Raw genomic sequence first — 23,402 nt, 5'->3', positions numbered from 1 at the left:
ACCTTCCTCCTAGGACAGGTTGTTCTCAAAGACTTCCCTTCGGCTGTGGTTGTGCCCCATCTCCTCATAAGGAGTTGGCTTCGGTTGTTGCGAGAGGGTCTTAGGTTAGCCTTAAGAAGTCCTTGGAAGTTCTGGGAAACTTCAGTTACCAAGAGAACATAAGAAACTTTCTTCCCTGGAGGCTTTTCAAAATAACGTTAATACCTATCTGTCTAGGAGCTCTTAGGCTGGCTGAACAAATTAGAAAGAAATGAAGCTAAGTCTGACAGAAACCAGGTGGTGAGATTTTGGCAATTTCTATCTTGCACACAGTAAGTATCTCAAGGAGATACTTAGTAAGTAAGTAAGTAAGTATCTCAAGGAGAAATTTGTGGAATGAATAAATGAATAACGGGCCTTTTCTTCTGTGTCAAGTGGAAACGAGCTATGTGACAGTGGTCAAGTTATTTAACCAGACGGAGCCTCAATTTCCTTATTTGCAAATGGTAATTAGCCCAAAAGGATTGTAATAATTATAAAACATGATGATGCATATCAAGCCTGTAGCAGAAAGTCTGGAAGAGAGAATGTACCCAAAAAAGAAAGATGGCTACCTTGATTCAACAGAAGGACACTTCCTCAGTGTCGTTGATAGCTGGAATGCAGGTTCCCTCTGTTTCTGTGAACGCTTCCAAAACACTGACATCTGTAGAAGGGGAGTTTGGGGAGAGAAGGCCACATGGCAGACTCAACAAGCCCACCCACCACCCTCCAGCTGCTTAATATTTGCCTGGACAGCACCTCCCTGCTAGGGCTTTCCAGCTCTAACCCTCACTTTTGCCATACCCACCCTCAGAACCCACCGGTGGTCCAGCCACCCAGTGCATTTCAATGCCACCACTCCGAGCCCAAGGTCTGAAAAACCATCCACTTCCTCCAGCCCTGTTAGGAAACTGACTCCTGATGGGTGGCCACTTCAGGACCTTCCCATCACAAAAGGACTTTGAGCCCCACCAACTGTATAGTGTAGTAGCCACTTACATACCACTCCCATGGGAACCCCAAGAAGGTTCTGCTCAGCTCCCTCCCTCCTGCCGGTCTCCAGATCAAACCCCCTATACCCACTGACTCAGTAGGCTGATTCCTTTGGCCATGTCCATACAAACAATTTCCCAAGACTGTTAGATCCATTATGGGTCTCTAGAAGGCAGACCCATAAATGGCACTAATTCCATTCTGACTGAGAATGTCATAAAGGCTTTCTTATCACTCACCCAGCACAGGAAAGTGAGTGTGGGAGAGGGAAAGGGCCCTGGTATTACTGTTATCAAGTGCATGCCATCCAAAAAGAGATCTGTCAGGCTTCAGCAGGGGCTGTTGATAGGCTAATTCAGTTAAAACCTCTCGTTTCATTAAGGGGAGGAGACCATAATTATAGCTTGAAGCCAATAAGTAAAGGGTCATAATACTTAAATAAGTGAGGAGGGCTCCAGAACATTCAATAATAAAATCAGGTTAGGACCAGAGAGAAAATAGGATCATTGAGCCAGAGATGACCCTTGGTTTTCATTAGTCCTTACTAAGATTGCTGGTGGATGTGGTTTGTTTTCCATTCATTTCACTTGGGCTCCAAAGAGTATGCCCCTTCCTTCAAGATCTGCCCCCCAATTGAAAATTACCACGAACCTCACCCAAGTTAATAACAGCAATGACAACAACGAGATTCACCTTAGTCAGAAATCTCTTTTGACTCAAAAGAGTCAGCCGGTTACGCGTCTGACTCTTGATTTTGGCTCAGGTCATGATCTCACAGTTCCGTGAGTTCAGGCTCGGCACTCTTAGTGCTTGAGATTCTCTCTCTTTTAGAGAAATATTAGTCCCTGGACCAGAAAATTCCAGGCACCAGACACCCTTTACAAGGGAAGGCAGATAGCTTTGTTATGCAGAACGTTGCAAACTCTGGGTGCTCACACAATGAGACTTTCATTTACTTTCAGAACATTTCCATTCATCTTTCCAGGCTTCTCAGCCTTCTTATGAGCAAAAAAGAAAAAAGAAAAAACAGAAAAAGAGTAAATCTCTTATGTTAAAATTAATTCCATTTAAATGGTTTAAGAAGGATCTTTTCAAAGTAGAGGATCTGAGTTACGGGAAGACAAATGTTGGGACAAACACCATCTGCCTTTCCCCCAGTGAGAGGGGCCGATTCAGCTGGCCCAGCTTGGAGGTCACAGTCAGACCCACACCAAGTGAGGGGAGAGGCGTATCTGGTGGCTCAGTAGGTTGAGCGTCTGACTCTTGATTTTGGCTCAGGTGATGATCCCAGGGTCGTGATACAGAGTCGGGCTCCACACTACGTGTGGAGTCTGCTCGAAGCTCTTGTCGGCTCCCTTATCCTGGGGTCCTGCATAGAGCACGTGAGAGCAAAGCATATGAAAGGGAGGACGGAATACACGAAGCAAAAGCTAACTGAATTGCTAAAAGAATGAACAAATCTCTAAACGCAGGCAGAGATTTAAATACACCTCTCTCAGAAATTGATAGAACAAGTAGGCAAAAATCAGCAAGGATATGGAAACGCTGAACAACATGTGTAACAAACCAAACCGAATTGACATATTTAGAACCCTGCACCCAACAACTGCACATTACACATTCTTTTCAGGCACGCTCAGAACACTTACAAAAATTAACCATATGCTGAGCCATAAAGCAAGTCTCAACACATTTCAAAGGACAGAAATCAAACGGAGTGTCTTTAACCATAATGCAATTAAGCCAGACATCAATAACAGAAAGATTCCAGGAAGTCCCCATATGTTTAGAAAGAACTACGCCATCTAAATAACCAACGAGGAAATCACAATAAAAATTAGGATACAGTTTAAGTAACAGTAATACACACACACACACACACACACACACACACGCACGCACGCACACTGCATATTAGAACTTCTGGGATTCAACTAAAACCACCGCTATATTAGGAAAGATACCACACCATATAATCATACCATACAGTTGCAACTTTTCCCTCTCTGGGTCCAGTGTCATGAGCCAGACCCCGGGCCTGCTGAAGGGACTCTGGCACTCTCCAGGGCTGGACCCACCAATTCCTGAATCCCCCTTCTTCACTGTCTTAGCATAGCCCTGCATTCCTAGATGCAGTGCCCTCCCAAGCCACTGCCTCAGAACTCATGCATGGGAGATATTGCTTCACAGTTCTTACAAGTCAAAACATGTTTGACTATTAGTTTGTCGATGTATAGGACTTTAGGTTTAAAATTCCTTTTCCCTCAGAACTTTGAAGACATGTCTCCATGGACCGCCAACATCTGAGGTCGCTGATGAGGAGATGCCAAGCCGTCTCTTGTTTCCTTGTGGACCTTCTGCTTTTGTTTGCTTCTCTCCTCTTTTAGGAGCTTTTAGGAGCTCCTTCAGTTTTGGGTTTCATGGTGCCAAGTCCAGATTTCAGTCACTTTGCGTCGACTGCATTGGAAGTGTGGCAGGTTCTTTCAATACAGAAATGTTACTCATTGACTCCAGGAATTTGCTTCTATTATTTCTTTGTCAATTATCTCTCCTCAGTTTTATCTGCTTTCTTTTTGTGGGACTCTATCAGTCAGATATCAAACTCCCTATAGGGATCTGCCATGCAGTTCTTTTAATGTCTTTAACAGTCATTCCCATTGTTTGTTTTCATGTGTTTGTTTGTTTGCCTGAGTTGAGGGAATATGAGCCTTGATGCTGGGCATTCCACGTAGGGAGTAAGGGAGAGGTTGACTTTCCGTGGGTAGTTGCAATTACTTCCTCCCTTTCCAGCCCCACACCCCACGCCCTCCTCTAAGTTTTCTCCTTCCTTGTAGCCTCTCCTTGCCTCTACTTCACCAGGTACCACCTTTCCACCTTTTTTCCATCTTTCAGAAAGTGCTGAAATCTCTCTAATAATTGCAGAGAGATTATAATTTTTTTGTGATTTAATATTATTTTAAGGGGTCTTGTGGGAGAGAAGATAAAGCTACATATTCAGTCTCCTATCTTTTTTTTTTTTAATGTTTACTTATTTTTGAGAGAGAAAGAGAGTGCAAGCAATGAAGGGGCAGAGAGAAAGGGACTGAGGATCCGAAGCTGGCTCTGCACTGACAGCAGAGACCCTGATGTGGGGCTCAAAGTCATGAACCGTGACCATGATCATGACCTGATCATGACCAGATCATGACCTGAGCTGAAGTCGGATGACCGAGCCACCCAGGTGACCCTCAGTCTCGTATCTCTACTTGGAAGCTCTTGTTCTATGTCCTTACCTGTTTGCCCACTATTATAGTAAACAAAGGGCTACCACATGGTTTTGTTTTGTTTTGTTTATCTCTAACTTTAGTGCCTAACGCAAACATGGCTAAATATCATTCCTTTTAATGTTTGCTGAATTGAATAGAATCGCTTAGTGCATATTATGCCGCTTCAGTCACCCTAAGATGATGGCCAAGTCCTTAAGGAAACCTATAAAGATAATAACCTGAGCCTCCAAACTAAAAGTCAGGATAAAATTTCTGGCAAATTTCAGTGCATTGATGAGGACCACGTAAGTGAGTATTTTAAATCTGGATAATCCCAAGAAATCTGGCACTTTGGGTTAACCTGCTACCCCACGAACTCGCCAGCACCTGATATGGTGTGCTTACAAGAAACCCTGTTAATGTTGCTTTTCTGGATGATGAAGCAAGTTAGAAGAAATGTCACTTATGTCAATCCTGAGACTATCAGGCACTTTCCAAGTTGGAAGCAAGAACTTCTTCTCTCAAAGTGGGTAACTGCTGATATTATCCCAAAGGTTGCTGCTTTTCTTTTATTTCGATTGATAAAACCTCAAGATTTTGATCAATGAATTGGAGGTTCCCCATCTTATCAATGATTTAGAATCTGGCTGATAGCTGATGACATAGTTTAACTCACCGAGGATTGATTCTCTAGGTATTTACAACAAAGCAGCCATTCAACTCCCAGAAAGAATGAGGGCTCATTTTCTTCCATCTGTCTGAGCTGGCCAGTAGAACCAGAGAGCAGCCCAGATTGAAAGGTCAGGCTAGCAGTGTGTACTCAACTCTGGGAAAAGAGAGAAGGTAAATCTTCGAAAGTCCTGAGATAATAAAGGCGCAGTGAAAATACAAGTAAAGTCGTGTGGGTCAGAATCTGAATCTTCTGGCTGCCAGGGTCTCTCGGGTATGGATCTTTTCTGGTCCATGGGAAAAGCAAGAGCTTTGGAGTTACACAGATTCAGCTGCTTCTCCTACCAACTCTTTGATCTCAGGGAAGTTTCTGGACCTCCCTGAGCTTCATTTTCCTTAGATATAAGGTTATCAGAGGAAATTAAATAGGAGAGTGAATATTAAAGAACATATCCAGTGCCCCTTACATGGTAGTTGCCCCATAAATGTTAATTCTTTCTCTTTATGTCCATGGAACGTCACTATGAAGCCACTCCCATCCATAGACTGCATTCTGGCAGATCGCCCCTCTGTCCCGGGTGACTGAAATGGTGACTCTTTAGGCAGATTTGACACTGCTTCTCCATTTCAAGGCACCCCTCCCATGACTCTTCCTCACGCTGTTCTCTCTGTTTTCTTCTTCTTTCTTTCCCTTTTCCCCACCCCTTCCCCACCAAGTCCCGTGTCACGTAATAAGAAAGGACATGGAAAGCAGGCACAGTGCGGCTCTAGAGTGGGGAGTACAAAGGAAAGGGAAAGAAGAGAAAGAAGGCACAGCCACCTGTCACTCTCACTCAAGGCACACCCATATCTGCCCTTCATTTCCCCTGCCATGATACGTTGGAGGTTTCCAACTCTGTCTCCAACCCAGATGTCTCTGGAATGCGTATCCAACAGCCACTCAACGTCTCCACTTCTGTGTCCATACGCTTTTCACACTCAATACTTTTCGACGGAACCCATCATTCCCCCACCTGCCTGTTTTTTCCACAGCCCACTTTACCTCCTGGACAGCCAATTTCAAGTAGTAGCCCTGCTGTCCACCCAACCGTCTCAACCAGAAGCCAAGGAGAGAGACATCCTTGACAGCTCCTCTCCATCCACTCCTGCTGGCCCCAATCGCCAAACTATGCCTGGTTCACCTCCTCCAGACCCCTATCGTTCCCATGTTAAGCCTCCTGTATCTACTCTCCAAATCTCATTTTCCCCTCACGATTTCTGTCTCTTTGTTGTTTTGATCTTGTGCTAAGATATTTCTTCCATTTGAACTTCTAGGTCATTAATATTGTTTTCAACAGTGATCATCCCCTCCTTAAATCTGAAATTCAAAAAATCATAGCCGTTTTTTGTTTTTGTTCTTCCTTTTTTTCTGGCTCTAGGAGGTCTTTTTTTTTTTTTTAATGTTGTATGACTCTCCTTAAGTGCTTGTTACTATTTTTTTTAATGTTTATTTATTTTTGAGAGAGAGACACACACACAGAGTGCAAGTGGGGGTGGGGCAGAGAGAGAAGAGAGGGAGACACAGAATCTGAAGCAGGCTCCAGGCAGAGCCTGACACGCGGCTCAAACTCACCAGCCATGAGATCATGACCTGAGCTGAAGTCGGACCCTTAACCAATTGAGCCACTCAGGCGCCCCTTTGCTATTATTTTTAAATTAAGATCGATGTCTATCTCGTCTAGCAATTTTATTCCAAAGGAGTTGCCTCTCTCAGTGTTTTACTTACTATTGTTCTGTGAGGATGTTGTGGATCCAAATGTGGACTTGTTTCATTTTCCTCTGTGAGCTCTTGGTTTGTTCTGTCTTGGAACCCAGGTGATTGCCTATCAAGGATGGCAATGAGGGGCACCTAGATGGCTCAGTCGGTTAAGTGTCCGACTCTTGGTTTTGGCTCAGGTCATGATCTCATGGTTTCTTGAGTTCAAGCCCCATGTCGGGTTCTGCACTGGCAGTGTGGAGCCTGCTTGATATTCTCTCTCTCCCTCTCTCTCTCTCTCTCTCTGCTCCTCCCCCACTCGCACTATCTCTGTCTCTCTCAAAACAAATAAATAAACTTTAAAAAAGGATGGTAAAGAACTTGGAAGCACTGGAAAGCACAGCAGCCTCTCACCCAGGTGACAGGTTGTCTCTCACCTGCTGAAAGCTCTGGAAGAAGCACCCGTGCAATCCATCTCCTCAGCAATAAAGACCACAGCTCTCAGGGGCGGAAGGACCCAGTCCGTGCTTCAGGGCCACCTTGGCTACTTGGGAGCAGGTATGCCCCCCAGGTGCTCTTGAACTCACATGGGGCTGGCACTGATTTTCTGTGGGCAGTGAATCTCCACAGATCAAGCTCTCTGTATAACTTTGCTTTTTGCCCCATGGCTTTTCCATTCTCTCCAGGCTCCTGACCTGCCCAGAAGTCTGAACATTATTGCCAGAACACTACACCTCCATCTGGTAGTTGGATTGGAGCTAGAACAGAAAGGCAGTAGGATACTTGCTCCAGCCACCATCTTCCCAGAATTCCCTCTACCCATCTCCCCTTCATTGTCATGTACCTAGACCAGGCACCATGGTCCCTTGCCTGAACTACTGCCTCTAAATCGTTGCCACTCCAGCCTTCCTACAATCCATTCTCCCCACTGCACCCAGATGGCTCTTTAACAATTAAACAATAATCTGTGCATCTTATTCTCCCACCTTAAATCTTTCAATGACTTCCCAGGGCTCTTGGGATGAAGACACACACCTTTGACATAACCTACCAGGCTCTAAACGATCTGGCTTTCTTTGAAGCCTATCTATTCATAGGTAAGGGAAGCAGCTGTAGGAAGGGGTTTCTTTCCTAGAAAGAGAAACAATGGCTCTGGACTAAGAGTACCTGGGTTCTGGTCCTATTTCCTCTATTAGCCAACTGAGTGTCACTGACCAAACCATTTCATCTCTGGTCTTCTTCTCCATCTGAAAAGCAGTGGTAAAGTCTGCCTCGCCCATTTCACAAGGTTCTGTAAACCTCTAATAAAATGTTTGCCAACGTATGATTTGTAAACCACAAAGCAGTACAAAAATTGAGCTCCCCTAATAAATGGTGTGATTTTAGAGAAGCTATAACTTAAAACCTGGCTTCTACCAGCTTGTCACTGATGCCTACAACTGCCATCCTGAAAGTTGCTCTCCTGGATTGACACAGTATGACTCCTGTAAGCCACCATTAAAATGCACATGATTCAGGGGGAAGGAATGGAAAAGGATAAAGCATGGAGTTATTGGCAGTAACCGCCATGGAGTACTCTCAGGGAGCTGTTTCTCACATTGGCTAATTCTCTGAAGCAAAGAGGACAGGTAAGGTTTTATGAGCGAAAGAAGGGATTAAAAAAAAAAAAAAAGGTCCGGGCTATACCCAGAGAGGGAGACCCAGGTAAACACAGAATTGGCATTCTAGGATGGTGCAGTGTTAGCAAGAAGTCCGGCACCTGGGGCGCCTGGGTTAGGCGTCCAACTTCGGCTCAAGTCGTGATCTCACAGTTCGTGGGTTCGAGCCCCACCTCAGGCTCTGTGCTGACAGCTCAGAGCCTGGAACCTGCTTCGGATTCTACATGTGTGTCTCTCTTTGCCCCTCCCCCACTCACGCTCTGTCTCTGTCTCTCTCAAAAATAAATAAACACTAAAAAAAAATTTTTTTTAAAGAGGTCCAGCACCCTTCATCCTGGAACAGTGCTTGTCTTCCTCTTAGTTTTATTTTGGGAGGTGTTCCTTCCTTTCAGACAATTATCTTCCTCCCCATAGGACAAAATATTTAATGTATGAAGGACAAAAATGAGAAGACGAAAAAAAAAAAAAAACATTGCAATCCCTTGCTTTTCCTCAACCAAGAATGCTGGGTAACATTTTACTCCCATATTTCATTTAATCTAAGACATCATCAATTACAGGACACCATGATTTTATGTAATACTATGAAAAAAAGATTGTTTCCAGTTTAAACTATGACACAACATCGATTATAAGACTTATCCCGATTTCAGAGATGATGAATGTGAAAAAAATCTACATCTTAAAATCTATGAAGTATGACATATATCCATTGATTGGGTCAATATGTCTAGGCTGCTACCATCCATCTGCTAGAGTGGGGATTACAATGTGAAAGTTTCCATATAGTCAGAGTAGAAAACAGTTCGTTGCTCCCAAAGACTTTTCGGAAATGATTATGGTGATGGTAATCTTAAGCTTCAGTTTCTCCTGAAGTAAAATGGAGGAAATCCTACTTACATAATAGATATGAAGGATTTTTTTAAGTATTCAAATGGTTTTATTCCAAGCCATAAGAAACAAGTTTGGTTCTAACAAGTGTTTTTGAAGCTGAGGCTCAGAGCCCTCCTGTAGACCCCAATTGCCTTCCCAGGGTACCTCAAAGCAATAAGCATCCCAGATCCCATGTGAAATCCTGCAGAGGACCCACTTCAGCCCATAGGCCCCGGAGACCTCCTTGCCAGTTGCCCTGATGCAGGAACTCCCTCGTTCCAAGGGACCCCACATACCGTAGGGTCATTTAGGTTATCTGGTTTTCATTAAATAATGACTAGGAGCCCAACACCAGGTAATATTATTAGAGGAAAAAAAGAAGTTGACCAGCCAGATCCTGCTCTACTCTTCATGGAAATACCAAAATAGAGAATAGATTCTCAGTATATGGTGAGGTCAGGGTGTCAGGGTAACAGGATTCCCATAGTCAACATGGATACGGGGGAGGAGATATATCATTTCTTAAGAGAGTTCACCTACAATCGGGCTCTGGCCCTGGACCTTCCAGGGCCAGAAATACGGTTTGCCAGTGCAATGAGAACAGACTCACATTACACAGGACCAACGTATAAAATCAGAATATAAATTCATTCACTTATAAGAGGAATTATAGCTGCTCCATAGACTTGAATACCCCAGTCCCCATGACCTATGTGAGTGACTGTGTGGGAAACCACACCACAGCTGGAGTTATTTGTTAAGCCTGAAAGCATAGGAGGGTGGTAGATAGATCAAATGTGCAATGGCAACAAGTTAAGGCTGCCTCTGGGGCACCTACTTCCATAGCAAGGTCTTACCCTTCTAACCAGAAATTCTATAAATGCAATGGCTGCAACCCTTTCTTACATCTCCACGTTACTTAATGGGATCAGAATAAGCGAAATTCCATGGCTGAGGCACCTCCTCTTGTAGAACAGATAGGAGCTGTTCTAAGACTTCCTCTCATTGTTATTCTGAGGCTACCCAGCCTCTTTCTTTCTTTAGATATGGTCCTTATTTCCATTGGGTCTTACACTGGCCTGAGAGGCATTCTGTCTCTCCAAGTCATATGCATGGCACCATTCACTCAACAATCACTAACTGAGCAACTACTATGCGCCAGAGTTCAAGGCAATATGATAGGCACGAGGGGCAGAAGAGTGAGCAGGCGCGACAAGTGTTATAATGAAGGAAGTACAGAATAGACTGGAGGCACACAGGAGAGAAGCTGGAACAGACTCTGGAATGGAGAGCTATATCAGAAAGTTGATCGGAGAATCACCCAGAGAAGGTTGAAGGATCTGTAAGGTAGTGACAATGGTATCATTGGGCACAGAGAGAGAAGCTGGGCTTCAGTTGATCCTATAGGGAGCTCTGAAATTATAAGTCCCTTCAGAGTGCTCCTGTATCTAAGTAAACACCCCTTTCCCCAACCTTATGTTCTGGTCCCCTCAATCCAGCACCTTGGGGTTCAGCCCCAAGCGCAGTCCTTCAGCTCCTACTGTACCTGTTAGATCCTACAGTAACTTTAGTACATAGTCAGTCCCTCTCCTCCCTAGTGGGCCCAGCATTTCCTCTGTCAAGTTGTGCTGGGATTTGGCCCTTGTGATTGGTCTGGTTGCCAGGAGAGGAGCCAGAGGTAGGTTCTGAGGAACACAAACATCATCTTGTAAGACACCTGCCTCAACAGAAGCCTGATCAGCATCCACCCAACAAGGGAGTGGGCCACTACTGTGGTTCTAGGGGAATCTGTAAGTTCAAGTTCAGTTCCCTACTGCATCTACTCAAATTCCCCCATCTTGAGTCTCAGTGTCCAATTTCCTCTCTATTAGTGCCCTGACTTTGGCACTGAAGACCCTCTAGGGCTAGAATCCATCTTTCTCTGAAGATCTGTTTCTCCTACAACTGAGCCCTGAGCTTGATTCTCCATTCTTCCTGGTCCTTCTTCAGAGAATAGGATCTTCTTAAATGCTGCCGAGGACGCCTCTGGCTCTCACGTTTTGCCTAGAATTGGCGATTAACCCCACTCTGAGCCCTCCATCATCTCTCTTCATGTATACAATGACATTCAGTGACTGCCACCAATCCATAGTCCTTCTAGTCACTATGTCCCTCAAACCTCTCTAGTGCCCCAGATACTGCATGGGCCAGTAGTATCCTATCTTAGTCTTGGCAATTGAACTGCTGCACATACCTGGGGCCCTCCTTCCTCCTCCCGCCACCAGTGTTGAGGTCCTCATTGCCAGATGACTGGTTAGTGGGAGCTCCAAGATTTTAGTATCTTCTTCCCAAACCACACCTGACACCAACTGTCTTAGCTTGGGTTTCAGGGAAGCAGACTAAGATAGACTTGTGTGTACAGAATGGAGTGGAGAGTTCTCGCAGGAGATGCATGTATGAGAAACTGAGGAAGGCAGGGTTGGGAGAGGGAGAAACTGGGCAGCAGTAAGGCTGCAGCCAAGGCCCCCACTGATATTATGGGGACTCAGTAGCTGAGACAGCCTTGCTGAGCAGGCCCAAATTGAGGCAATGGGGTGGAGACTTTGAATCCCCAAACCAGCTGGCCACTGGCTGTGTGATGCCCTTGGGAAGGGGCATGACCTTGGGGAGGTGGTTCCATGTGGCTCAGAGCAAATCTCAGTGAGAGTTTCAGCACCCATTACCATTTCCAGCATCGGGGGGGGGGGGGGAGGGGGTGAGTGCTGTGACCAAAAAGGGGACCTGGGTGGAGACTTACAGTGTCCACTGCAAGGGGTGTTGGATCCAGCCAAGAGAAGGGGTCAAGGAAAGGAGGAATAGGAAGGAAAGGAAGTACCTCAGGCAGAAGGAGGAGCATGTCCCGGATAGGGAAAGCAAGTGCAAAGACGTTTGCTGGGGTACCTGGGTGGCTCAGTCAGTTAAGAGTCTGACTCCAGCTCAGGTCATGATCTCATGGTTTGAGTCCCAGCCCCACATCGGACTTTGTGCAGACAGCTCAGAGCCTGGAGCCTGCTTCAGATTCTGTGTTTCCCTCTCTCTCTGCCCCTCCCCCACTCACACTCTATCTTTCTCTCTTTCTCTCAAAAGTAAATAGACATTAAAAAAATTTATTTTTTTACAAAAAGAAGGACGTCTGTTGAGGCTGGGATTCAAAGCACTGGGAAGGTGGGTGGCAGATGAGGCTGAAGAAGGAGGCACGGAGGAAGGAGGGGTGTGGTGTGCGTGCATAATAACATGGTTATTCCACTGTTCAGCTTTTCAGAGGGCATTCTTGTTTCTCCCGTTTCTAAGTTTTTGTAGCAGTAAATCACTTTGTCCCCAAGTATTGACACAGAGCCCCCTTTGAATAATTAAGGCTTATGGACAGAAACAAGAAGAGCTCATCGCCTGGCAGTATAAACGGAATGCCTGGGATGGGTAGAATACCCCCAAGAACACATCATGTAACACTCTCCACTTGCTCTATGTGGTGTTCTTCAGGGGAGGCTGCAATTATTTCCCTGCTTTAGCACATCCAGGCATAGCAGATACCAGAAAACTGAGGCGGGGGGGGGGGGCGGATTTCCTCTGGCTTCCCTGGGACTACGTGGGGCCAAAATCCATGCTCCATGAGGACAGCTGAGGACAGATAAGGGTTGCAAATCAAGAGAAAGAGTGAAGTGAGAGAAGGAGGTGGACAGGAGATAGGTAGACATCGAGTCAATGCTTGGCTCTGTGGGGCTCTGGGAAAATCCCTACACCTCTCAGGGCTCTAAAGAGTAGGAATGCATACAGTTCTGTGAATTCAATGACCCTTTGATTGTGTATTGCTGGTAAATATTTTATAACACACTTAATGAAAGCAAGACGTCATCCTTTGATTACCAAATGAGTCCTGGGTCTTCTTCTCTTTGGGGTGAGGTTTGTGATAGTGGAAAGAGACCAGGTGGCCTGTAGGGCCTGTTGAGAGTTTGTTCCCCTCTCAACAGATGAAATGATCAGTGGACCAGAGAAGCATGTAACTCTCCAGTCTAAGGCTCCTTTCTGGACAGTGCACTGACTTTCCACTGTGGCATCCCACTTCCCAAAGAAGACTTAAATTCCCACACCTTCATATCAGCAACCAAATGGCCCTTTCTGATCCCTCCTGAGTTCTTCCCTGATACATTCTTCTCAACACTCTCTTCCCTTTATCCCTGCCTTGCAGTGTGTGTTACTTGATTCACAAAAAAGTACTGCATTCTCGGCCCAGACAAACATGTGGCAGGGCTTTGTTTAAGCAATAGGTAGAAAGGCAAATGCTACACCACAGATTTAACTTTGTAAAGCAAAGATCAATCTACTATTTACAAAAAAGAAGAAATCTATTAATTCTCTGTCTTCAAATAGAGCAAATATATGCTTTCAACCCTCTGGTCCTCTTAATAGTTATTACTTTAAGATTGGCTTACTGCACGGGCACCAATGCACATTATCGAATTACACATATTATTTATCTTACCTATGTAATTCATTAATGAGTTCAACTAATGATACATAAGAACATAACTATCTAGCAGGTGTGCACCTACACCAAATATGCATTACCAATAGTAAATTTGCTTTACAAGGAGCCAGCTGCAGGGCACCTGGGTGGCTCAGTCAGTTAAGCATCCGACTTCGGCTCAGGTCATGGTCTCCTGGTTCATGGGTTTGAGCCCCACGCCAGGCTCTGCACTGACAGCCAAGAGCCTGCTTGGGATTCTCTCTCTCTGCCTCCCTCTCTGTCCTTCCCTGACTCTTTCTCTCTCTCTCAAAATAAATAAATCAACTTTAAAAAAAACATTCTTTTTAACATTTATTGAGAGACAGAGAGACACAGAGCGTGAGCAGCGGAGGGGCAGAGAGAGAGGGAGACACAGAATCCAAAGCAGGCTCCAGGCTCTGAGCTGTCAGCACAGAGCCCGACGCGGGGCTTGAACTCACGAACCGCGAGATCATGACCTGAGCCGAAGTCGGTCACTTAACCAACTGAGCCACCCAGGTGCTCCAAATAAATCAACTTTTTAAAAAAGAATCCAACCACCTCTCCCAGTGACCAGGTAATTCTGGACAATCAGCAGCAGCAGCAGCAGCAGGCATATCTGTTGGTCAAGCCATCCAAGGGGCTCCCATGTCAAGGATGCTCCCTAGGGTGTTTGTAAGCAGCCTTCCACACATCAATGAGCACGAAGAGACATCTGCTCTGTGCCCTGGCTCTGCATGAACAGGAGATGCAGTGGTAGGCAGTTGAAAGAGCTCAGCTTCTGGAATCCCTAAATCCAGTCTCTGTCCCCCTGCTGTCTCCTAGGAGCTGTATAAGCTCTTGCAAGGCTCTCCACCCCTTTGAACTTTAGTCTCCTTGCCTGAAGAATGGGGCTGCCTTTAGCACTGCCATGAGGACTGACCACAACAGTGAAGTGAATATTCTGGTGAAAACTGAAAATCATCCTCCGCGGGAAGTTGTTGCTGTTGCTGTTTTTGCCATTAGATATAAGACAATGTCTGCTTTTCCAGTTTTTTATTCTCAATCACGTCACAAGTTTTTCCATGAAACACTAGAGACTATCTTACTCATCTGACATCTTCAATGCCTGGCACATCTCTGACACTCTATAATTGTTGGGTGAAGGAGTCTGTTCCTTATTAGTGATCATTTGTTTTATTTCTAATTATTAAATAGGTTTTAAGTAAAATAATTATAATAATTAATACAAATGATAATTATTAACAGATGGGCCATCGCTTGACATAATTAAAGACAAACGAGATATTATATTGTACATGTATGCATTTTTTTTAATTTTTTTTTATGTTTGTTTTTATTTTTGAGACAGAGAGTGTGTAAGGGGCAGGGGCAGAGACGGAAGGAGACACAGTATCCGAAGCAGGCTCCAGGCTCTGAGCTGTCAGCACAGAGCCCGATGCAGAGCTCAAACTCATGAACCAGGGAGATCATGACCTGGGCTGAAGTCAGATGCTTAACCGACTGAGCCACCCAGGACCCTGTACATATATGCATTCAATAAATATATATCAAAGCCCATGTCAGGTGCTAAGCCCTGTCCTAGGTGCTGAAGACAAGAACAAGACACATAAGGTTCTTGTCCTAACAGCAGGGGCCTTATAGAAGGGGAAGCAAATACACAGATATCAAGATAACTGCAAACAGTTGTAATGGAGGGAAGGTATGGTTTCTTTCGAGTGACTTCTCAGAGAAGATGATGTTTGGGCTGGGAGTGGACTTTTAAAAGGGAGCTTGGCCACTGAAGTTTTGGAATCAATTTTCTAGGCAGAAGGAACAAGTGCAAAATGGCCTTAGGCAGAAGCGTGTTTTGAGTTCAAGATATAAGCACAACATTGTGTGGCCGGAGTGAAATGAAAGAGAAAAAGAATGGTACGCGTTGGGACCAGAATCAGTACCATGTTGAGCGATAGCAGTGGGAAGTGAGCAAAGACTTACAAGAAGAGAAGATGTGATCCACTTTGTATTTTTAGAGCTTCGGTCTGGTTAATATGCAGAGAAGGATTTGTAGGAGACAAGAAAATATTTCAGTAAAACACAGTCTTAGTTTGGGTTCCCCCAGAAGAAGCACTGTGGTAGGGCTGTGGGGAAATGACAAGAAAAGGGGAGGCAGGCCACAAAGGACATATTATTAACCATTACCAGTGAGTGGCTGAAGCTTAATCCTGCAAAGAAACTTCAGATATGCTTTAAAACACACCGTACACCTCAGCATAGTCCAACCTAAAAGGCAAGGGAGCTGGGGTATTTATGCACCACCTCTCAAATTGAGATTGCTGTTAGGGGCAGTGGGTATTAACCCCCTAGCATTTCCAGCCTACAGCAGCTGGGCAGAGTGGCCTTTCAGGATTGGAGGAGGGCATCCGTCAGGCACTGGATACCAAGTCTGAGGGAGAAGAGTGGGCATTGACATCATTTGCTATATCAGGTCAGGTGTAACGATGGCTTGAAATAGGAGATAGTGCTGGAGATGGTGGTAAGCAGACAGATTTGAGGTTGAGCTGACAAAGCTTGCTGGCTGTGTATGGGGAGTGATGGAAGGAGAGAAGTCAAGGATGGCTCCTAGACTGGGGACCTAAGCAACTGGGTGGATACTGGAGCCATCTTAGGAAATGGGAATTATTGGAGGAGGCATCAGCTTTGAGGGCAAAGAATCAAGAGATCTGTTTTGAGATGCCTATTAGAAATCAATATGGAACTGCCAAGTAGACAGTTGGAAACAGAGGTTGAGCTCACAGAAAATGTCCTTGCACTCAGACTCCCTCCCATCTCCTGATTTATACCAATTTGTACCCATTCTCCAGTTGGGTCTACCTGAAAGATTTCATCTGATTCTGGAAGTATTTCATCTGGAAAGATTTCACCTGGAAGTATTTGCAGAACACTTACCAGTGAAAATAGGCTGGCTGCAGAAACTTGAGATGCGGTACTTACTGAACAGCTATTATGTGCCAGGCCTTCTAATCCACCATGTCACATACATTATTGCATTTAAGCTTCCCATAACCCAGGATATGGGTTTTATTGTTGCCATTTCAGAGCTCAGCGAGATGAGGTAACTTATCCAATATCACCATAGCTAAGGAGAGGAGAGGCATCAGCCACTCAGGCTCTGAATCCAAGCTCATTCCCTGGCACCATGTTGCCTGGCTCAAGAATCAAGAGCTGGTGCAGCCACTCTGGAAAACAGTGTGGAGGTTCCTCAAAAAATTAAAAATAGACCTACCCTATGACCCAGCAATAGCACTGCTAGGAATTTACCCAAGGGATACAGGAGTACTGATGCATAGGGGCACTTGTACCCCAATGTTTATAGCAGCACTCTCAACAATAGCCAAGTTGTGGGAAAAGCCTAAATGTCCATCAACTGATGAATGGATAAAGAAATTGTGGTTTATATACACAATGGAGTACTACGTGGCAATGAGAAAGAATGAAATATGGCCCTTTGTAGCAACGTGGATGGAACTGGAGAGTGTGATACTAAGTGAAATAAGCCATAGATACCATACATTTTCACTCTTATATGGATCTTGAGAAACTTAACAGAAACCCAGGGGGAGGGGAAAGAAAAAAAATGAGGTTAGAGTGGGAGAGAGCCAAAACATAAGAGACTCTTAAAAGCTGAGAACAAACTGAGGGTTGATGGGGGGGGTGGGAGGGAGGGAAGGGTAGGTGATGGGCATTGAAGAGGGTATGTTTTGGGATGAGCACTGGGTGTTGTATGGAAACCAATTAGACAATAAATTTCATATATTAAAAAAAAAAGAATCAAGAGCTGAGGTGCCTGAGTGGTTAGTTGGTTAAGCTCTTGACTTCAGTTCAGGTTATGGTCTCATGGTTCATGAGTTCGAGCCCTGCGTAGGGCTCCGGGCTGATAGTGCAGAGCCTGCTTGGGATTCTCTCTCTCCCTCTCGCTCTTTGCCCCTCCCCCATTCACACTCTTTCTCTCTCTTTCAAAATAAATAAATAAACATTAAAAGAAGAAAGGAAGGAAGGAAGGAAGGAAGGAAGGAAGGAAGGAAGGAAGGAAGGAAGGAAGAAAGGAAGGATCAAGAGCTGACCTTGCACTCCAGCTTGGGTCCCAGAGTTTAGCTGCTAAAGGATTTCGCCATCACATTTTTAGTCTTTTGCTGGAAACCCCACCCACTAGAAACCAAAAAGGAAGGTACCAGATGACCATTTCCCAGGCTGTGTCTAAGGAACAGTGATGACCAAATAAAGGTCCCATGATCATCAACTTGAGGAAAGACTACATAGCATATTGTTTTCTCAGAGAGTCACAACACACATCAGCATGTTAACAATGCAGATACCACTGTAGTTTAACAAAACAAAATAAAACCTTCTGTTTAATGTGGCATTTCCCAAACCTGCTCTGCCATTATACCCTAATTTTATGACTGCCCCCATTAACATCCCCAGAAGGAGTGTTCTGAGGAACAAGCTTGAAAATCCCACACGTGAACAAGTCAGGATACCTTAGTTTTCATCCTGTCTTGGTCAGCGCCCGCCTCCCCACTACACCTCCATCTCCATTGTTCTGTGACCTTGAATATTGTGCTTACACACGCTGAAACTCAGCCTCCCATTCTTACGATGGTATTCACAAAGCCTCCATCTGAGAAATGTTTGTTGAGCTGTGCCAGGCCCTACAATAAGACTGTCAAGTCAGCAGTGAATGGGTCGGCTCTTGACCGCTTGGCTCTTGGTCTTTGCCTCAGAGGAGGCCACCTGTTGCCTACGTAATCTCCAGAGCTTTCTCTTTTATAATAATGTATTTGAGGCTTTTACCAAAGCAGACAAGAAAAGTGATCATTTTCTACAATGAAACCTAAGGTTAGCTGAGAAGTAGCCCTGAGCACAGGGCTATTTACATAATTTGTCTGGCCAGGGAAAAATAAAAATGCCCTTATCCAAAAAGCAGGGGTGAGCGCAATTAAAGGTACTAAAATATAAAGCTTTTTCCTTTAAAAACATTGTATTACTTCTAAACCATAATAGGCATGAGAGTGATATGTGAATAACAACATAAATTTATAAATTGCAAAACTGTAATATTTTTGGCATCATAATTTTACATAACACATTAAATAATACCTCATTATTTATTAACAAATATAATTTAAATATAAATGTAATAAATATTAAATAATTATAATAAATATAAATTAATAAATACTATTAATGTAATATGTTGGTGGAGATTTTTCTGGCTTGCTTTACTGGAGATTCATTTACTAGGTTATATCAAAATTTATACTTTCAGCAACTTCATTTTTGCCTTAGGGAGGATTATTCTGAATAGTCTCTCTTAGCAAATGCAGGATTTCAAATACCTTTTGGTAATTTTTTATCTTGAGAAGGATCTTTTTGACGATGTTACAGTTACTGGAACTGTTAAGAGTATTTTATAAGCTGTGGCAACATTGTGATACATTTCTGATAAATTATTTCAAATTTTAAATTTTAGCCCATCTAGAGCTGATGATTCTCGCAAAAATAATTCTTCTAAGAAGATTTCATTCTTCATATAATTCAGTTTTGTGTAAGTCTGAATTTAATTTTAAATATAAATTTATACAATGGCATTTTAATGTTTCCTCTGACATTTCTTGTAACTTATGGAAGATGTATAAGAAGCTAAAAGTAGCATCAAGATTTGTATATTATTCAAAATGTCTGCATATGCATTATATGGCTGGATATTCAATTATGAGGAAAAAATAATTTCTAAATTGTCTTCTTCATTAATAATTGGCTCATCCAAAGCATCATATGAAAATATGGTTCTTCTCTATTGAATGTGATCATCTTCAAATTTAATTTCTATTTCTTCATTTTTTTAATGTTTATTTATTTTTGAGAGAGAGAGAAACAGAGTGCGAGAGGGAGAGGGACAGAGAGAAGGGAGACACAGAATCTGAAGCAGGCTCCAGGCTCTGAGCTGTCGGCACAGAGCCCAATACGGGGCTCGAACTCACGGGCCATGAGGTTATGACCTGAGCCGAAGTCAGGACGCATAATCAACTGAGCCACCCAGGCTCCCCTAATTTCTATTTCTAAGCCTGTCAATGTTTACTTTGCGATGCTGCAGCAGTTTTCAAACCCGAGGTTTTTAAGTCTTTGAAGAATTGTAATAGCTCTCTTGTACATTTTATTGCAATGCCCATGTGTACGCTTTTATTCTGTAATAATTTGCTTACAAAATTTACTACCTGAGCCTGCAGTTCCTGTCCAGGTGCTCAGTGTTAATATCTGTGCAGAGACCACAGGGACAGGCTCCCACTGCAGGCTCCAGCACTGGCTGATGCAGAGCTCCTCCCATATCCCACTGTCATATCACTACCGTTGTGGCTGTGACAATCTTGATTGCCAGTCTGGCCTCAGTGTCCTGGACTGCCTCCAGACATGCACATGAGATGCTCAGACCAACTGCTCAGCGTGTATGTTGCCCACTGCTTGCCATGTGTGGAGGCGTGGCCTACACTTGCACATGTGCTGCCTGGAATGTCTCCTCTTCTCCCATACATGCTCCATCATGCCATCAGGCTTTCTTACAAAACACAAGTTCAAGGATAAAATCATTACAAATTCCAAGATGGTGACAGCAGCGCATAGCCAAGAGTCTGATCCTTCTGAGAGTAGACTGTGGAGGTCTCGCGCCCATAGAGCCAGCATCACTCTATTCTTCAAGTTTTCCAGAAGCCCTCTGACATCCTTTAGTGTCAGTTTTGCAGCCCTACCATGTGGATCTGCCTTGAAGAGCGGCACTGGGATGAATAGGTTTGCCTGTCTCTTCCACAGGTCCTTCACTTTCAGGCATCCAACCAAGGTGTTTGTCCTGCTGGATTCTTTGGTCTACCTTCCTTTGATGTCCCAATTCATCCCCTACCCAATATAATGCTGTCTACTTTCAAAGCATTCCATTGATAAGTCCATCTGATCCTAAGGCTTCATCTCTCCTGTGGGTTTGGCTCACTTGGCTTTTCTGGGTTCAACTTAGGTTTTCCAATGGCTGTAAGATTGAGTTTTAAAATAAAGCAAGAAATCATAACTGTGATAAGAATTAGCCCAGGAGCAGTGACTAATGGAGGTGACTACGAATTAAGTGACTAAGTATCAGTGGGCCAAGTAGCTATTATGAGATACATCTCAGCAGAGGCAAAGAGAAAGTGCCCTGCTTCTCTGGCCCTTTTCCCACACCAGTTCTTTCTGCTCTCTGATTCTCTTGAAATTATGAATTTTAAATAAGAAAAGCCATCATCTTTCTTCTCACTGAGACAGCCCCTTGGAATGCACTATGAAAATATGGAAACCAACATTCATAGCACCCACTATATACCAAACACAGTGCTGGGCACTTTATAAAACCTTACTTACTCTTCATGACAATCCTATAAATCATCTGACTTCCCTCCTAGAAAGGCAGAAACCAGAGCATTCAAAAAGACTGGCTCACATTGCTCTAGTGGCCTGGCTAATAGTGTCCAAGGATACCTGCTGGGTTCTGGGCCAATTCTATGAGGGCTTCTGGCCTGAACTAAAGTGACAGGCTTATGTAAACTTGTCAGATCCCATGAGGCTAACCAAGAAAAGCCAGCCAGCCAGCCAAGAGGGTGAGTGACCCAGGGGACCCTCTCTACGTGAGAACATTTGAAAAGGATGCCAACAAGTCAACATCTGGAGGGCTCCCTGAGCTGCAGTCTGGGGCTGAATTTATATGGTGACCACAGCTACTGATGTGGGCAGGCTGGACTAGTCAAGAGAGCCATAGTGGAGCATTCAACTCCCAGCAGTTAACCAGGGTGCCCAAGGTCATACCAAGAGAGCCTCCAACCTGGACCTGGCTCATGAAGCTTCCACCATTAACTGGACATGATACTGAAGCAAAGGGCATTTTCTCATTAGCTTACCCCACCTCCCTTCAGTTGAATTATATGAGTACACAACCCTCCACCTCCATCTTGGCAAAGTGGTCCATACAACTAAACCAACCCCAGGCGGCCTAGGATCCCAGATACTCTGAGTTAAGGAACAAGTCAAATCCAAGTTATCCAATTTACAAACTGAATAAAATAAATAAACTGAATAAAAATAGGCCACGTTTATTTCTCTGGATGCCAACAGACTTTGTCAGCCTGGCTCTTACAAATCAGTTTGCAGACTACTATCTCTGCCATGGACTTCAACTCTATTTTTCCACGAACTGCTATTCTGAAATAAAACTGAGCAGTGATTCTTTTGTCTAGGCCATGTTTATCTTTCTCTAGAAACAACGACTACCATTGCTTTAATGGATGGAGGCCCTTGAGGAAAGTAGGAACCAGGAACAAACAAGATCCAGCAAGAATGAAAAATAAATCAGTTCATATTCCAAAAAACATCATCCCTTTCCATATTTAATAGAGGACACTCCATGTGCCAGGAAGTGATTGAGGGATATAGTTGGTGAAGGAGGCAGACAAGTAAATGAAAGTCACAGTGAGGCTGGTACAGAATTAAAGAATGACATCAGTGGGGGGGGGGGCCTGAGGGGGGAGGGAGACACGTCTTTGAGCTCCTGTTCTTCCTGTCCAGATGTGGCTGTCATACGCCTACCATTTCCCACCTCTCATTGTTCCTCCCCAGGAGAAAGCAGTGATTTAATCTGGTTCCTGCACTCAGGAGGAAAAACTGGACATTCTCATCTCAGCTACCCTTTTTATCTCTGTTGGGAGGGAGTCGCCTATGGAGAGCAGGACTTCTGTCTGCTTTCCAGGAGGCTGGCTCTCGTCCATGCTGCCTATGGCTGAGTGGACATATCCGTTCAGTTGAGGGGTTTAGCTGGCTCTCACAACAACATAAGTCCTCAGCTTAGACTTTCTCAGTAATAAGGGTGATATTTTAGCTCCCATCTACTGACTCTTTTGTGTTCTATCTCACCGTGTTCAGAGCCTACTCAGAGACCCCTGCACTATCAGTCCCTTCACCAACACATTTTGGAAAGAGGCATTCAACCTGCTTCCTCCTGAAGGCATCCTTCAGACCCCACTGCTTCTTCTCATTCACAGGTGCATTCCGAGGAACAGCACCAGCCTCTTTGACCACGTGCTCTTCTCATCCACCAGTCCAGTCCCCATCACAAAGAGAGGTAATGTGGTTACTTCGACTTACCTTGTCCTGTTTCAATGAACTTTCCCCAGCTCCACAGGGACACTGTTTCTTCACGAAGTCTATTTCAACTTTGTGGTGTGCTCTGGGATCTTGCCAAGTGTCGATATTAAGTCTTGGGACCCTACCCTTTCCCTTTGGGGAAGAGAGGGAAGCCCACAGTTGTGTGGCCCCTCACCCTCCATGATTCTTCAGGGTTCAGGGCAGCATTCCTATGGTCACATCTGCACTTTCTTCCAGGTCCCTTTCTACCAGGTCCCCAAGTAATTTGTGTGGGTTTGAACTCATGTAGAGCTGCTGTGCCCTGTCATTTCACCTCTCTTAGATTTCAATTCCCTCTTAATCATGTTTGTTCTACCCTTTGCAGCTTTAAGGTCATTCTGCTTGATAGAGAAGACAGAAGTAAAACCAACTGTTTTCTCCGTCATCCATTAACCTTATCCTATCTGCTCCAAGCCCTGGCCAAGGATTTCAGCTCTTGTTTCAGCTTCCTGACTCAGAGATAGCTTCATTCA

The sequence above is a fragment of the Leopardus geoffroyi genome, chromosome C3 (genome assembly GCF_018350155.1).
Source record: "Leopardus geoffroyi isolate Oge1 chromosome C3, O.geoffroyi_Oge1_pat1.0, whole genome shotgun sequence".
Classification (NCBI taxonomy): domain Eukaryota; kingdom Metazoa; phylum Chordata; class Mammalia; order Carnivora; family Felidae; genus Leopardus; species Leopardus geoffroyi.
Note: the sequence above shows the minus strand (reverse complement) of the source record.